This window comes from Scyliorhinus torazame, chromosome 6 (genome assembly GCF_047496885.1).
Source record: "Scyliorhinus torazame isolate Kashiwa2021f chromosome 6, sScyTor2.1, whole genome shotgun sequence".
Classification (NCBI taxonomy): Eukaryota; Metazoa; Chordata; class Chondrichthyes; order Carcharhiniformes; family Scyliorhinidae; genus Scyliorhinus; species Scyliorhinus torazame.
In genome coordinates, this window is record NC_092712.1 from 161097156 (window position 1) to 161115124 (window position 17969).

The 17969-nt window shown below is 48.7% G+C and overlaps 1 protein-coding gene across 1 annotated transcript in view; it reads right to left on the reverse strand.

Moving 5' to 3' along the window:
• The window catches only part of calcr (calcitonin receptor), a 546460-nt gene extending 534424 nt beyond the window's left edge, over positions 1 to 12036 (reverse strand). Inside the window, exon 1 of the mRNA XM_072509015.1 lies at positions 11653 to 12036. The gene's annotated coding sequence lies outside the window, so the exon portion shown is untranslated. The remainder of the gene's footprint in view (positions 1 to 11652) is intronic.
• Positions 12037 to 17969: the final 5933 nt, after the last annotated feature.

Consider the following 17969-nt stretch of genomic DNA (forward strand, 5'->3'; position numbering starts at 1 on the left):
ACCCAGAGAGTAGTGGGGGCATGGAATGCACTGCCTGTGGAAGTAGTTGAGTCGGAAACATTAGGGACCTTCAAGCAGCTATTGGATAGGTACATGGATGACGGTAAAATGATATAGTGTAGATTTATTTGTTCTTAAGGGCAGCACGGTAGCATTGTGGATAGCACAATTGCTTCACAGCTCCAGGGTCCCAGGTTCGATTCCGGCTTGGATCACTGTCTGTGCGGAGTCTGCACGTCCTCCCCGTGTCTGCGTGGGTTTCCTCCGGGTGCTCCGGTTTCCTCCCACAGTCCAAAGATGTGCGGGTTAGGTGAATTGGCCAATGATAAATTGCCCTTAATGTCCAAATTGCCCTTGGTGTTGGGTGGAGGTGTTGAGTTTGGGTAGGGTGCTCTTTCCAAGAGCCGGTGCAGGCTCAAAGGGCCGAATGGCCTCCTTCTGCACTGTAAATTCAATGATAATCTATGATTAATCTAGGACAAAGGTTCGGCACAATATCGTGGGCCGAAGGGCCTGTTCTGTGCTGTATTTTCTATGTTCTATGTTCTCATGGGATTTCTTACCACATTCCCTCCTGGGTTCCCTCTCTGCTTCAAACCAGGCTCTCCCACTCACCCCCCGGGTTTCTCCCAGCTTCCCCCGGACTCTTTTCCTGCATCCACCCCTGTGCTCTCCCCGTTTGCACCTGGGCTCTCCCCCTGTCCTTCCCCGGACTCGCTTCCCGCATCCCACCCTCCCCGTGCTCTCCCCCGGACTCTCTCTCCCCGCATCCGAACCTCCCCGGGCACTCTCATCGCATCCCCACCCGGACCCAGATTCTCTCTCCCCGCATCCCACCCTCCATGGGCTCTCCCGCTATCCTCCCCCGGGCTCTCTCCCCACATCCCACCCTCCCCGGGCTCTCCCGCTATCCTCCCCTGGGCTCTCTCCCCGCACCCCCCTCCCCCCCAGACTCTCTCCCGCATCCCACCCTCCCTGGGCTCACCCGCTATCCTCCCCCGGGCTCTCTCCCAGAATCCCATCCTCCCCGGGCTATCCCGCTACCCTCCCCCGGGCTCTCTCCCCGCACTCCCCCCCGGACTCTCTCCCCGCATACCACCCTCCCTGGACTCTCCCGCCGGTGTCCTCCCCACCCCAGGCTCTCTCCTCACATCTCCCCCGGGATCTATCCCCGTTTGCACATGGGCTCTCCCCCTCTCCTCCCCTGAGCTCTCTCCCCACTTCCCCATGGACTCTCTCCCCGATTCCCCCTTGGGCTCTCTCCCCAATTCCCCCTTGGGCTCTCCCCCTCTCCTCCCCTGGGCTCTCTCCCCACTTCCCCATGGACACTCTCCCCGATTCCCCCTTGGGCTCTCTCCCCGATTCCAACTTGGCTCACTCTCCGTTTCCCCCTTGGGCTCTCTCCCCATTTATGTCCCAGGCTCTCTTCCCATTTATCCCCTGAGCTCTCTCCCCACTTCCCCTTGCACTCTCTCCCACCCCACTACCGCTGGGCTGTCTCCCCACACCCCCTGGGCTTTCTCCCTCCTTTCCCTGGGCTCTCCGCACATCCCCTAACTCCCCCCACATTCCCCCTGCTTTCTCCCTTTTCCCCGGGCTGGTGCTGCTTTCCCATGCTCTCTCCCTGCTTTCCCGGCTCACGCCGCATTTCCCCAACTCCCATTGCTTTCCCACATCCCTCGCTGTGCACCCAATTGTAGACAAATGCCAGGCCTCAAACCTTGCTCCAGGTCTCTCTTCTCCTTGCCTCACACCTCCTCACCCACTGATTTTGTGAGTAAGGGTGAGTCGGTGAGTGTGTGGGTATTGGTGTGGCTGTTGCTGTGGGTGGGTAAGCGAGGGTGGGTGGGCTGGAGTCTCTGCACCTTCGCGCTGAAATCGGGGCCGGCCAGGGCGGGGGCGGAGAATCCATGTTCCCGCAAGAAATTGGGATCGGTGCCGGTTCACCGATTCTGTGGGCCCCGAAAAACAGTGTACTCGGGGAATACGCTGCGCCGCCTGGGACCTGCCAGGGGCTATTGCCAGAGGCCCGCTCATCCATTCTCCGCCCCCGACCGGCCAAAGTCGCGATGGCATGGAACTACTGTGCTCCAGCCGGCCGGGATACTCGCGTGGTGGCTGTGGACTCAGTTGGCCGCCGTCCTGGTCGGGGATGGACGGATTGGAGGCCATGGGGGGCCTTATGGGTGGCCAGGGAATGCTTGTGCGGGCGTTGAGGGTCGGGCGCGCGGCCGATCGGGGGGGTCTCTTGTGGGTCTTGCTCCGCGGTCCGAGTCAGCCATGGGCACGGCGTGGTCGCTGGAGGCATCTGCCCTGCGCATGCGCGACCTCAGAGCCGAAAGTGCGGGGGCCCATATCTGCAGCAAAAGCTACGAGATTTACTGCGGGTCCCTGCTAGCCCCCTGCAGGGCTGGGAATTTGTGTCCCTTTGATCCAGGTTTTTCAGGAATAAAACTATTAGACGCCGGTGTGGGGATATGGTCCCAATAATGGAGAATCCAGCCCAGTATTCTTGAACCATACAATAGGTTGATTTTCACCTGTTACATCATGATCCAGTTTGTCTTCGTAGAACTGGAATGTTGAACGCCCATCCATATGGATAACTGACATCAGTTTCACTGTGAACATCCGTCCAGATACTTGACTGACCTGATGTCTATGGTTATTACCCATCCAAACACAGGATTGACCTTTCTTGTAATGCGAACTGTAAATGTGTCTGAGGGGTGAATGTGCGTGTTGTGCGAGAGAGAGAGACAGAGGTGAGTATATGTGATGGGGTGAGTGTGTGTGTGTGAGAGAGGCGAGTGTGTGTGTGAGAGAGAGATGTGGGTCTGTGTGAGAGAGGGGTGAGTGTGTGTGTGTCTGACTGAGAGAGAGAGAGATGTGAGTGTGTGTGTGAGGGGGTGAGTGTGTGCATGTGAGAGAGAGATGAGTGTGTGTGTGAGAGAGAGGTGAGTGGGTGTGTGAGAGAGAGATGAGTCTGTGTGTGAGAAAGAGGTCTGTGTGCTTATGACAGAAAGGTGAGTATATGTGTGAGGGTGAGAGAGGTGAGTGTGCGTGTGAGTTAGAGAGCGAGAGGTGAGTTTGTGTATGAGAGAAAGGTGAGTGTGTTTGTCTGCGTGTGAGAGAGAGATGTGTGTGTGAGAGGGGTGAGTGTGTGTGTGTGTGTGTGTGTGAGAGAGAGATGTGAGTGTGTGTGAGAGTGCGTGAGAGATGAGTCTGTATGTGTGCATGTATGTCAGAGAGGCGTGAGAACGTAAGGGTGTACATGTGTGAGAAAGATGTGAGTGACGGTGTAAGAGGGATGAGTGGGTGTGAGGGTTGAGTGTGTGTGTGTGTGAGAAAGTATGTGTGTGTTTGTGAAAGAGGGGGTGAGAATGTATGTGTGTACATACGTGAGAGAGATGTAAGTGTATGTGTGTGTGAGAGGGATGAGTGTAAGAAGGTTGAGTGTGTGTGTGTGAGAGTGTGAGAGATGAGTGTGTGTGTGAGAGAGGGGTAAGAATGTATGTGTGTACATGTGTGAGAGATGTGAGTGTATGTGTGAGGGTGTGAGAAGGATGAGTGTGTGAGGGTTGAGTGTGTGCATGTATGTCTGTGTGTGAGAAGGGTGCATATGTGTATGTGTGAGGTGGGGTGAGTGTGAGAGGGGTAAGATTATGTGTGTGGGAGAGGGAATGAGTGTGTGTGTGCATGAGAGAGGGGTAAGTGTGTGTGAGAGAAAAAGGGTTCTGTGTGTGTGCATGAGAGAGGGGTAAGTGTGTATGTGTGTGTGAGAGACAAGAGAGTTGTGTTTGCATGTGTAAGAGGAATGAGCACAAGTGTGTGAAATAGGTGTGTGTATGTGAGAGAATGGGCTGAAGGGGTGAGTGTGTGTGGTATGTGCGTGAAAGGGGTGAGAATGCATGTGTGACAGAGGGTGAGTTTGTGAGAGGGATGAGTGTGTGTATGTGTGCATGTGTATGAGAGAGGTGAGTTTGTACATGTGTGTGAAGGGTGAATGTGTGTGAGTGACGGGGTGAGTGAGTGCGAGGGTGTGTGTGTGATGGGTGGGTGAGTGTCTGCGCGGGAGGGTGAGTGTCTGCGCGGGAGGGTGAGTATGTGTGCGGGGGGTGAGTGTCTGCGCGGGAGGGTGAGTGTCTGCGCGGGGGGGTGAGTGTCTGCGCGGGAGGGCGAGTGTCTGCGCGGGAGGGTGAGTGTGTGCATGGGAGGGTGAGTGTCTACGCAGGAAGGTGAGTGTCTGCGCGGGAGGGTGAATGTGTGCATGGAGGGTGAGTGTCTGCGCGGGAAGGTGAGTGTCTGCGCGGGAGGGTGAATGTGTGCGCGGGAGGGTGAGTGTGTGTGTGTGTGCGGGGGTGTGAGTTTGTGAGTGGGAGGGTGAGTGTGTGAGTGGGGGGGGGTGAGTTTGTGAGTGGGAGGGTGAGTGTATGAGTGGGGGGCTGAGTGTGGGAGTGGAAGGGTGAGTGTGTGAGTGGGGGGGTTGAGTTTGTGAGTGGGAGGGTGAGTGTGAGTGGGGGGGGTGAGTTTGTGAGTGGGAGGGTGAGTGTGTGAGTGGGGGGGTGAGTGTGTGAGTGGGAGGGTGAGTGGGGGGGTGAGTGTGTGAGGGGGGGTGAGTTTGTGAGTGGGAGGGTGAGTGTGTGAGTGGGGTGGTGAGTTTGTGAGTGGGAGGGTGAGAGTGTGAGTGGGGGGGTGTGAGTGTGTGAGTGGTGGGGTGAGTTTGTGAGTGGGAGGGTGAGTGTGCGAGTGGGGGGGTGAGTGTGTGAGTGGGGTGGTGAGTTTGTAAGTGGGAGGGTGAGTGTGTGAGTGGGGGTTGTGAGTGGGGGGGTGAGTGTGTGAGTGGGGGGTGAGTTTGTGAGTGGGAGGGTGAGTGTGTGAGTGGGGGGGGGTGAGTGGGGGGGTGAGTGTGTGAGTGGGGGGGGTGAGTTTATGAGTGGGAGGGGGTGTGAGTGGGAGGGTGAGAGTGTGAGTGGGGGGGTGAGTGTGTGAGTGGGAGGGTGAGTGTGTGAGTGGGGGGGTGTGAGTGGGGGGTGAGTTTGTGAGTGGGGGGTGAGTGTGTGAGTGGGAGGGTGAGTGTGTGAGTGGGGGGGTGTGAGTGGGGGGTGAGTTTGTGAGTGGGGGGTGAGTGTGTGAGCGGAAGGGTGAGTGTGTGAGTGGGGGGGTGTGAGTGGGGGGTGAGTTTGTGAGTGGGGGGTGAGTGTGTGAGTGGGGGGTGAGTGGGAGGGTGAGTGTGTGAGTGGGAGGGTGAGTGTGTGAGTGGGGGGGTGTGAGTGGGGGGTGAGTTTGTGAGTGGGGGGTGAGTGTGTGAGTGGGAGGGTGAGTGTGTGAGTGGGGGGTGTGAGTGGGAGGGTGAGTGTGTGAGTGGGAGGGTGAGTGTGTGAGTGGGGGGTGTGAGTGGGGGGGGGGTGAGTGAGGGGGGGGTGTGAGTGGGGGCTGAGTGTGTGAGTGGGAGGGTGAGTGTGTGAGTGGGGGGGTGTGAGTGGGGGGTGAGTTTGTGAGTGGGGGGGTGAGTGTGTGAGTGGGGGATGTGAGTGGGAGGGTGAGTGTGTGAGTGGGAGGGTGAGTTTGTGAGTGGGAGGGTGAGTGTGAGTGGGGGGGGGGTGAGTGGGAGGGTGAGTGTGTGAGTGGGAGGGTGAGTTTGTGAGTGGGAGGGTGAGTGTGTGAGTGGGGGGGGTGTGAGTGGGAGGGTGAGTGTGTGAGTGGGAGGGTGAGTTTGTGAGTTGGGGAGGTGTGAGGGTTGAGAGGCAGGGACATGTGAGTGTGTCTGGCTCACTCCCAGTCTCAGGATTTGCATTCACCCTCACTCCCACACACTATCGCCCATTTGCACAGTTGGTGATGGTGAGTGAATGAGTACCGAGACTGGGAGTGAGCTGGGCACACACACCTTCACCCTTCTACACACTAATGATCATATTTATTTATTACTCCTTTTTGAATTATCAATTTATTGTTTTGACATTTTCTTAGCTCAGTAAGTTGTTTCATTTCATATGTCAGCTATTTAAAAATACTGAATGTTTAATGTGTGAAGCCTTGTCTTTCTGAAGCTGCTCATCAGCGCCATGGGTGAGAAAAACATTTTTATCCCCCCACCTCCCCACCTCGCAAAAAGCTTCAGCAGGCCTGGCCTAGAGGGACTGGTGTTGAATTTTTTGGATGGTTGCAACAAAAAGTCTTTAGAAACTGCAAAGATAAATGATAAATTGGGGGTACTGGATATTAAATGGCAAATGGAAGGCAATGTGAAATTATGTATTTGACAAAATAAGAGCAGCAATTATTATACTCAGAATGGAAATATACTCCACGCTAGAGAAGGACTGAGAGATTTGGGGGTACATGTTCACAGAACATTAAAGGCAGCAAATCAGGTTAATGGCCTGTAAATACAAGCTGATGGTTTCCCAGGTTCGATCACAAAAGGCATAGAATAATAAGATCTCAGTTAGAGTACTGTGGGCAGTAATGTCACAATGCATTAGGAAGGATATTGAGGCTCGAGAGAGTAGAATGCAGATTCACTGGGGTATGTGGTATGAAGAAATAGAATTACAAAGGAAGACTGGAAAAATTGAGCTATTGTTGTTAACACAATGCTAATTGCAGAATGATATGATACCATTGTTAAAAATTATGAAAGGGTGGAAAATGGGAAATAGGAGCTAACGGTTTCCAACTATATAGAACATAGAACAATACAGCGCAGTACAGGCCCTTCGGCCCACGATGTTGCACCGAAACAAAAGCCATCTAACCTACACTATGCCATTATCATCCATATGTTTATCCAATAAACTTTTAAATGCCCTCAATGTTGGCGAGTTCACTACTCTAGCAGGTAGGGCATTCCACGGCCTCACTACTCTTTGCGTAAAGAACCTACCTCTGACCTCTGTCCTATATCTATTACCTCTCAGTTTAAAGTTATGTCCCCTCGTGCCAGCCATATCCATCCGCGGGAGAAGGCTCTCACTGTCCACCCTATCCAACCCCCTGATCATTTTGTATGCCTCTATTAAGTCTCCTCTTAACCTTCTTCTCTCCAATGAAAACAACCTCAAGTCCATCAGCCTTTCCTCATAAGATTTTCCCTCCATACCAGGCAACATCCTGGTAAATCTACTCTGCACCCGCTCCAAAGCCTCCACGTCCTTCCTATAATGCGGTGACCAGAACTGTACGCAATACTCCAAATGCGGCCGTACCAGAGTTCTGTACAGCTGCAACATGACCTCCCGACTCCGGAACTCAATCCCTCTACCAATAAAGGCCATTTTGATGGAAAACAATTAAACTAAATTAAACAAACTGAGGGACAAATTAAAAGGGGCAGCCCCTTAATGGGATACGGCCTTAAACAAAACAAAGAGCAAATGAAACTTAAAACATCAAACCAAAATGTGATTAAAAGGGTCACTAAAGTACCCCAGACCCTGCGGCACACACCGGGTATGAAAGGCCTCGATGGTGCCAGTGGACACCAAATTCTCTTTCTCCAGGGGCACTCAGCCGCGAATGTAGCCACAGTAAAGGGGCAGACAGTCGGGTCAGGTCCCCCTTCGTCTTTCGCTGTCTGGACATGTTGATAACAAGTTTGGCCAGGCCTAGGAACAGGTTCATAGGGAGGTCCTCCTCCATTCCTGTCCTCCCCCTCCTCACTGGGTGCCCGTAAATCAGGCAAGGATGTGGGGCTGAAGGGCAAACAAGCCTGTAATAAAGGTTTTTCAAATACAAAGAAGGGGGTGAGCCTAAAACAACTTCAAACTGTTTCCAATCATTAAGGGTTCTAGGTCAAGCAGTCACAGATATAAGATGAAACATAAAAGATTCAGAAGATAGTGCAAAAGGAACATCTTTAGTGAGGATGTGGGTCTGAAAGTCATCAGGTCAACAGATTTCTGTCCACCTGTCATGCTATTCCAATGTTTTTTCTGATTTGTTGATTTTCTTCAGTTATTTCTGGTGTGGCTCACTATTAAATGTTATTTTCAGCCTGACAGCATCATTTTCCTTAATTTAGCTAACACAACGGGCCACATTCTCCGGTCCCCGACACCGCAACCGCGTTCGGCCATTGGCTGGAGAATACCCGTTTCCGACCAAATCGGTGGCGGCGCTGCTTTCGCAGAGCTCTGCCCCCCTCCAAGGCGCGTGCCATACCGACGGCCCCAGGACATTGCCTGAGCCCCCCCCCGATGCTCTGCCCCCGACCCGCTGAGTTCCCCACAGCATCGGTCGAGTGTGCTGTCATCCGTCGGGAGTTTGACGTGGCGGTTGCGGACTCAGTCCAGCACCTCCAGTTGGGGGAGGTCCAATCCGCGGGCATGGGGGACTTTGTCAGGGGCTGGGGGTACTGTTGGAGGGTAGTCCGGTGCTCACGAACCAGCCGAAGGGGGGTGGAACTATTTTGCAGGCCGGGTCCGCGATCAGCCGGCGCCTTATTGCATGGCGCAGCCACTGCAGGCCACCACCGTGTGCATGCGCGGCCAGGGATCCAGCAATTCTTCGGGCCATATCAGCAGCTAGAGCCGGGTGCTCTACGCTGCTCAGCTGCTAGCCCCCAGCCAAAAGGAGGATCGGTGGCAGTTTTCCACCAAATCTTCGGTCGTAAAACGCCACCGATCCCAAGCCAGCGTGGGGACACAGCCTCAAAATTGGAGAATTCAGCCCAACATGTTGGAAGTTAGGACAGGACATCTGAGAATATGTTAATAATTGGAAGGGATCCCCAACACAGCTAAATTTAACAATCTTTTCCTTCAAAACCAATCTATCACAGAACCCTAACTTAAACCCAAACATGTCTTTCTTTCAAAGTAGAACAATCACAAGTTCTCATCTGTGTTCAGCCAATTTGATTCACTCCATGTGACAACAAGCAATGGCTGAAGGCATTGGATACCGATAGTGCTACCAGCCCTGACAAACATCTTGGCTGGAATATTGTAGACCTGCACTCCAGATACAATGCTGGTATTTACTTGACAATGTGGAAAATTTCCCAGGTGTGTCCTTTTCACAAAAAATAGCGCAAACCCAACCCTGCCGGTTACCACTCCATCAGTCTCAATCATCAGCAAAGCATTGGCTGGTGTCATGGACAGTGTTATCAAGCGGCACTCGCTCAGAAAAATTCTGCTTACTCCCTGACGCTCAGTTTGTATTCCATGAGGGTCACACCTCGTTACAGCATTGGTCTAAAAATGTGACAAGAGCTGAAATAAGAGTGACTGCCCTTGACACCACGGTAGCATTTGACCGAGAGTGGCATCAGGGAGCCCCAGCAAAACTGGAATCAATGGGAATCGGGAGAAAACTTTAGAATAGCAAAGCTAGCACAAAAGGACAAATGTTGTGGTTGTTTGAAGTCAATGATCTCAGCCCTAGGACATCACTGCAGAGGCCCCAAGGCAAGTGTCCTAGGCCTGACCATCTTCAGTTGTTCCATCAATGAGCTTCCCTCCAAATGACGGTCAGGAGTGGGGGGGATGTTTGCTGATAATCACAGTACCATTCACAATTCCTCTGACAAATAGTGTACATGTCACACAAGGCAATGGTCATCTCCAACATAGATTCGATGTTAGGATGTAATTCTTTACGTAGTATGTGTGGACTTCTGGAAGGAGTTATCACGAAAATGGACAATGCTCCAAATCAGAATTAACAGTAACTGTGATAAATAACCCAATAAAATCAAATTCACAGCTTTAAACTGGCAAATGAAGCGAAAGATAAATGAACAATCGTGGGGAATTCCAATGTATTAAGCAACTTATGCCACAAACAACGTGACTGACTTTGCTGAGACTTTTTGAAGGCCCAGAACGGCGCTAGTTTGGACCATGGTTTGTTTTCTGCACATAAAACGGGAACATTTGTAAATATATTTGCATTCAGCCATAATACATATAAAGCCCAGTTTCCCCAGAGCTTGGTACTGCTGAAGCCCTTCGACTCCTTTCCCTCTGGGATGGGCGTCTGGCTTCATAGCAAATCCAATCATCTCAGATTGGCATTGTGCACCCAGATAGGTGGCCGGGCTGCATATTTTCAGTAAGTAGCATCAGTTAATTTAAAAACGTTCTCTTTGCATTAATGTTGGGGAAATCATCGAGAGCTGTTGCAATTTTAGTTGGGTTAGACATCGCCTCTTAATGTGCAGTATAGGTGTGGTTTGCAATATTCAGTATAATGAAATACGTGTTAACAAAAACCCCCAATTGCACTGTGAGCGCTCCCCTTATCTGCAGTTTGCATTTCCAGAGCGGTCTTGTTATTCGTCCAGAATTTGATGCATCAGCAATTAACCGTATTATCCTGATCAGGCAGTGGAAAGATTCGTACGCGGAACTGCTCCAGATATCAGCAATAATACAGCTTTACTTCCTCCATGTGCGAATGAAATACCATTAACAACTCGGAATTACCAGGGGTGGATTTAAAAATAAAGCTTCTTGCAGTGTTTTTGCAACCTGGTTAAATGGAAATAACTCACTTTGCTCGACAATATGGAATTACGTCCCCGTCCCCAATACGCACCAGCGGAAGTTCATGGACAGTTTGGAAACCTGTCAGATGCTCGGTTGTGATTTACCGCTGAATCCAGAACCAGTCGGACAAATAAACCAAGAGGGCAAATACCAAATACCAGCTCATTGCCGGGTAAAAATAGAGTCCACACTTGGAGTCCATTTTCAATGTAAAGGTCCTCACAGGCTAGACACAAGCCATTGCCACCTCACTTACAATACAATCCGTGTTACTCTGAGATCAGACTTTGACGAGATAAAGGAAGGTGCAAATGCATGTTTAACTTCCAACCTATCTTGCAGTGGACAAAGTTCCCAATTTGAACGCGGGCTTCAATATTCGGTCCCCTCGCCATCAGATCTCTTTTTTTATTCTTCCCCGGCATTTCCACTACATCCTTGCCTCCCACCCCTTAGAAACAAGCTGACTTTATAAAGAGGGGGCACAGGCTGCCAATGAATGGGGACATTTCGCTATAGTAACAAGTATTATTGGGAGAAAAAATGCAGTTCATACATTCTGTTTTTCTGAAGAAAAACTTCTGGCACACATTGCTCCCCGTGATTGTACATATTTGCTCCCCGATGATAAAGTGTTCAGACATCCTGCATTCAGGCAAAACGCACAGGGCTCCCACTTCAGATGTGGTGTGAACGAATTCAATAGCCGCTTGTATTGGGTCAGGAGGAGTTGGGAATCTTGTGTTTGAGCAGGACAGCAGTGTACACAGTGCGCTCTGAGACTGACCTCTTTCAGTAACTGCCCGAGTTCCATTGCTCGCTGATATATTTCTGCCTGTCCTGTCTGAAATCCAGCAGCTATTTCTCCAATATTAATCTTTTTACTCGTTTTCTGAGCTGGTCCGAGTTTCTCCCCAGTGAATAGAAAACCCGTGGCAATCCTCTGCTGTAATGTCCAGTGTGGCCCGAATCCACTCGAGCTTCACTCTCACTGCCCCATTCGAGAAAATAAACCTCAGAAACCACCGCGATCTCACCGGGACTGAGCAGAATCCCCCCCCCCCCCCCCCCCCCACACACACACACACACACAAACTGATTAACACTTTACATCATTAGAAGAATAAACTTTTAAGAAATGGAGATTCAATACCTATTGGATCCTCGCTGTGAAGATGCTCCGAGTTGTGGTGACAGCTCCTCAAATGGAATGCAAGCTATATGATTGAGATTGCATCTTTTTATCGCTCCTTCTTCTCTCCACCGAGGTAGAAATCCCAACTGATGTGAATGTTCCCTCGCGAAATGAATAAGAGGTAGCTGAAAGTAGGTGTTCCGTGATTCCTGTAATTCCAATCGCATTAGCGATATGAGCTACTTTCCCCTCATGCTCTGCCCTCTCCTTTCAGGGTCGCCACCTCCATCCAATTGGGCGCCCGCTCTGTGAAGAGGCCGATCTGAACGAATGACTGTGACTGGAGCTTCCCCCGGCTCCTTGCAGAATGTGGCTGACCCTCTCCCCAGCCTGACTGCAATCCGCTAGCTGGCCAGCCAGAACTGGAACACTTTCACATTCACATGGGGGGGTTCTCTTGTCATCAGCTGCTGTCCGGCTCCAGTACTGCTCCTGGATTCCCGCTTTCTGGCAATGGCCGCTAAGCCAGTAATGATGCAGAGCTGTTAGAAAGGAAACTAGCCCAATGTATAGATTTTTATTCCTGAGCTGCAAGTGCTGGGATCCGCATAATACAATCGTGCTGATCTGTCAGCACTGGGACACCTTTTGTTAACCCATTTACACGAATACTTTCAAAGGATGGCGAAGAATCGCGGCGATGTTTAGCTATTCGGGATACGGGGTTAGATTCGGTGTAATTGAGAAGCTTAGGGCAGTTTGAAGAACTTAGTCGAGTCCTTATAGCTTATCTGGAAGAGTGCGCTGCAAATCCTCTCCCTTCATGGATGCCGCAGACTCCAATGGTTACCAAGTGTATGTTTCAGAAAGTTCTACTTCAATGGAGCGATCAGTACCAAGACCCAAACACGTGTTTTTAGTGAATATATAAGCCATATTTTAAACAAGTGTATTTAGTATAAATCAGGACTAGACATATTTCAATCCTGCCCTTATTTTCTTACTGGCGATATTTAAACGTGGCACTATTCCCCCTGGATGTTTCACAGAGCTACATTGAACAAATTGAATTCCTGTACCTCACTGACACCTTAACAACTGGCAAGCTCTCCAAGTCTACTATCAAGCACAATTCTTCACACTGTCTAAAACACTATTTGAATGATATTTCGAAGGAATTTCCCCCCCCTACTTTTTCACAAGTGATGTGCAAGAGGAGAGCTGCCTTTGTATTTCACTTTCACTTGCACCGTGGGTTCTTAGATGCAGGTCAGCTACTGGCCCGATAATCAGATGACAGCTTCGGTTTGTTGGGATTGTGGTGAATGGAGAAAGTGCACGACATCCAACAACTTGCAGAGAGCAGTTTCTCCCGTGCTATCAAAACAATCACTCGAGATCCCATCCCAATGACAGTCAAGCATGGAATAAAGCTCATCCAGATGGAATCCCAGCTCAAATCCTGAAACACGGCAGAGGAGCATGCCTGGCACAGCTACACAATATACCTCTGGGAAGAAGACATCAAGCTGAGGTATTCCAGGGACAGTGTGATCACCACTAAATTCAAGAAGGGAGGCAAGTTCAACTGCAGCAACTACAGAATAATCTTCCTGCTGTCTGTCACAGGGAACACCATGGCATGAATCCTCCCCAACCACCTCCTCCAGCAGCCAAGGATCTCCAGAGTTGCCATGTGGTTTTCAACCATTGAGAGGGAGCACAGACATGATTTTCACTGTGTGACAAATCCAAGCAGTGCAAGGAACAGTACCAGCCATTGTAAATTTACTTATTTTACCCCACATAAGCCTTTGACTCAACTGTGAGGCCTTATTGATTCTCCTCCTCAAATTTGGCTTCCCTCAGAAAGATGTTGCCACTCTCTGCCTACTCCATGATGACATAAAACCCGTGATCCTCACCAACAGAACTGCCACAATCCCTATCTCAGTGAAAACTGGGGTCAAACAAGGCACCAACATAGCACCAAGTATCTTCTCCATTTTCCTTTCTGCAATACTACATCTCACCTCCAGAAAATTATCCACAGGCATGGAGATAATATACAGGACAGGCCAACCTACACCATCCTCAAACCAAAACCAAAAACACCCGAACCTCAGTCATAGAACTTCAATATGCAGATGATGTTTATGTCTGTGCACTCACTCGGAAACCAAGTTCCAGATAATTGTCAACTTCTCTGAAACGTAGCAGAAAATTGGTCTTTCATAAACATTAAGAACACTAAGGTTCCTCTTCCATTCAGCCCCCACAGCAAACAACTCACTCCATCAATTCAGATCAATGGTCATTTCCAAGAAAAATGTGGGGTGCGGACCACTTTCTGTATCCCAAGAGCCTCTTCACAAAGACAGACATTGATGACAAGATTCACCATTGCCTTCAGTCTGTCAGATCAGCCTTCAACCAACTAAGGAAAAAAGTAGCTGAGGATCAGTATCTCAAACCTGAGAGTAGGGTCATGATTTACCAGGCAACAGTGATCCCCATTCTCTGATATGCTTCCGAGGCTTGAACAATCTCAAAGAATTGAAGAAAAAGTCCATGAGATCCCCCAAATCCAGTGGCAAGAAAGATGGACCAAAGACAACATCCTTTCCAAAATCAACTTGCCCAGCATCTAAGTACTAATCATTCAAAACCAGCTCTGCTAGTGGTACATGTCATTCACATGCCTGATTCTAGACCCCTGAAACAATTCCTCTATTCAGAACTCAGTCATGGCTGGAGGCTTCAAGATAGTGGAAATTCTTTAGGAATGTCTACAAAGCATCCTTTAAGAGGTCAAACATCCCTGATGATTCATGGGAGCCCCTGGTTTGACCAACTAAAAATGAAGACGATTTATTCAGCAAGACACCCTGAACATCAAGAGAGTTGATTGGGAATGTGCAGAGGGGAAGGTCAGGTGACAGAGAGAGCACACAAATTTTTAAATAACCCATCTGTCCAATCCTTCAAACACTTCCTGTGCCACGTATGGCAGTGTGCAGGTGATGCATTGGACTGATCAGCCATCTCAGAACCTATGGGATTGGAGTGGAAGCCAGTCGTCCTGGATTCTGAGGGACTGCCTCAGGAAGAGTTGGAATTGCTGTTACGACTATTCCTCGCCCCTCGCTATTTAACAACAGCCAACGTTTATGATGGGGTTGGAGTTTTCTGACTGTCTTGGACCCGTGCAAAGTGGAATGTTTGTTAAAAGCGCACTCATAATTGAAATCCACCTTTCCAGGTTTTCAGTAACTCTCCCACCACCATTTTCTTTTGAAGAATATTGGAATGAGGAAAACATATAGATAGTCAACATCTTTTCCCAAAGGTAGGGGAGTCTAAAACTAGAGGGCATAGGTTTAAGGTGAGAGGGGAGAGATTCAGAAGGGCCCAGAGGGGCAATTTCTTCACTCAGAGGGTAGTGAGTGTCTGAAATGGGCTGCCAGAGGTAGTAGTAGAGGCGGGTACAATTGTGTCTTTTAAAAAGCATTTAGATAGTTACATGGGTAAGATGGGTATAGATGGTTATGGGCCAAGTGCGGGCAACTGGGACTAGCTTAATGGTAAAAACTGGGCGGCATGGACTGGTTGGGCCGAAGGGCCTGTTTCCATGCTGTAAACTTCTATGATTCTATGATTCTATATTGACCCCACCAACTTGGATTCTAAATCTTATTGCAACCTACGCCCACTTCGACAGTTACTTGATTTCTGAAATACTTAAAAAATATACAATGTATGTTGTAAGATCTAAAATTTTGACAGCTTTACTCGCTGTGAGATCTTTATCTGATTTCTACATCTTTAGGTTTATGAATACACATATCCAGTATTTATTATATATCAGGACGCAAATCAAGTCAAAAGGATTTATTTAGGTGAGTCAGTACGCCCATTCTTTTAGAATTTGGAACAACTTAATTCTAGATTTAGGTTTGTGCACACCCATCAATAAATAATTACACAAAGAATAATTGCACATTGTGGTGTTGAAGAAAAAGGTCTATGAGGAAGGTCTGTGTGAAGTAGGCCCATTTCTTCCTGCTGCAGTAATGCACCAGCAGTGCTACGACTGCACCAACGCCTGGAGTAACTGCACAGATTTTCACAGCAAGTTCAGAGCTCCAAGAAGACAGCAGTCTTCGGATTTCATGACCAGGCAAACATATTGAAACTGGTTTAGACCCACAATTGGAGCAGAATCTTTTCCCAGGGGTGTGTCTTTTTTTAATCGCTTTATCCACACGTTTAAACGTAGAGTCAAATGGTTCTTTTGGAATACAAAATATTCCAAATTGATTTATGATTCATGGCAGAAAATGGTACAAAATAATACAAATAAAACAAAAATATAACTCCAACATGATATTTGCTAGGACTTTTGTTTCTTTCAGATTAGTTGAGTCCAAATAGCACTGAAAGGCAACACAGTCAGATCAGCAGTAAACCACAAGGCAAGCATCCCATTAATGTACTGCAATGAGGGGGGAGGGAGGGGGAGACCTGATTAAACTAAATGACCTGTTTGTTTATTTATGATTGTTGGGAGCAGGCAATCTTGAATTAAGTAAGAGCCATACACGAAGCACAGTCGTTTCACTCTACGGTGCCACAAAACAACAGCTCAGCTTTTCTGTAATTAATATTTAGGGTGATGTATTCGCTTTGCCGAGAACTGGCACAGTTACCGGCCTAAGTCACCAACCAGAACCACCTTCCTCAAAGCATCACCCTATCTGTAAAGACCAGTGTAAATGTGCTTTTCCTAAACCAGTGTTGTCCAATACACTGTCACTTAGCAGATAAGGTAAATAGGAATTCAGAGAGATTAATTACATCTTTGATTAGTAAATAAAACTGAGTAATGGATACTGTTCTTGGACATATTGTCTCAGTCTTCATGGTTGGGCAGCCTTTGCATGTGGACGTTAATCCTTTTTGTGTGTTGTTGACAAAGTAGTAAAACTAAAGACAGACTATGCCAATGCTTTCTAATCTTTGTGTTTGCTCTTCTTCCTAGGTTACTGTTTATTGATTATCTGCTAATGGTGTGTAATCTGGGTAAAATTGCAGAACATCAGCACCATGGAAACACCAGCAATCTTGCATGGACAGGGGAGCCTTCCACAGAATGAAGGCAAAGGCATCCAATCACAAGCAGCAGGGAAAAAAATGCCTCATGGCAAAAGGCAAGCAACATCCAACCACAGGCTGGGTGGGAAATAAAGGTGGGCCTGGCGCAGCTCATTGTGAGACAATGTTCTCAGAAATTACACTGGTGAAGTAGAAGTCACAATTCAAGGACAAAACATAGAACCCTCACTAAGATACAATTAATTCATGCCAGAATCTAAATTTGGTGGAAAAGAAAGACTGCAAAGTTTCACACTGAATAAAGGTGTAAATATCCATGTAGTGTGGCCCTTCCTACCAAAATTAGTGCAGGTGGCTAAAATGGTGTTGGCTAATAATGTACTAAACATGTGAGTCTGGGGATATGGAGCAGAATGAATAACAAGCTGGCTACAAAACGGAAAACAAATAGTTAAAGTTAGCTACTCAGCTTGGCAAAGAGTATAGAACATTATGTTCTGGTGCAAACTTTCGGTTGGCTCTTAATTCGTAATTTGCTCTGTTTGTTTAACCTTTGCTCTAGAGTCGCCAGGTATCTTTATGATACCGCCACGAGGTTCAAGTTCAAGTAATGATCAATAACTCAACACACCAATTAGTAAGATTCAAATCAAAACACATTTATTATACACAGTAAATCACTACTCATGCATAAACTCTACTTTCTAGACTATTCCTATCACTAAAAGGCCTATACTTAACTTTGGAATTGGCCCACCAGGTCAGCGGAACAAATGGCCTTTTGTTCAGGCCCGGAGTCTGCAGGATTCAAAAGCTGGTATGGACTTGTAGCTAGGAGCGCCTATCTCGTAGCGAGCGTTGACTGGAGATTTACTTGGTTGATGCGGCAGCTTAGACAGGTCACTCTCACGGGTTGATTCAAGTTGCTGAGTGACCCTGCCAAAGAAGACCGATTTGAACTTGGGGGCTTTACTTTATAGTCCCCAGGGGCTTCCCGCCCTTCGGGGCAGACCCAGTACCTGGTTCGAAATGATTGGACTGCGTTCCGATCATTTGGATCGATTTCTCCAATACTGGAGTTGTTCCCTGATCGCTGGGTGGTCCCTAAATGTCCGTTGGCCTTCCTTTGTCTTGGCTCCTGCTGGCGCCGAGGAGTCTGGCTTGGCTTTATTCACCTTAAGTGTTGCGATTGTGCCTTGGAATCGCTCATTACTATGCAG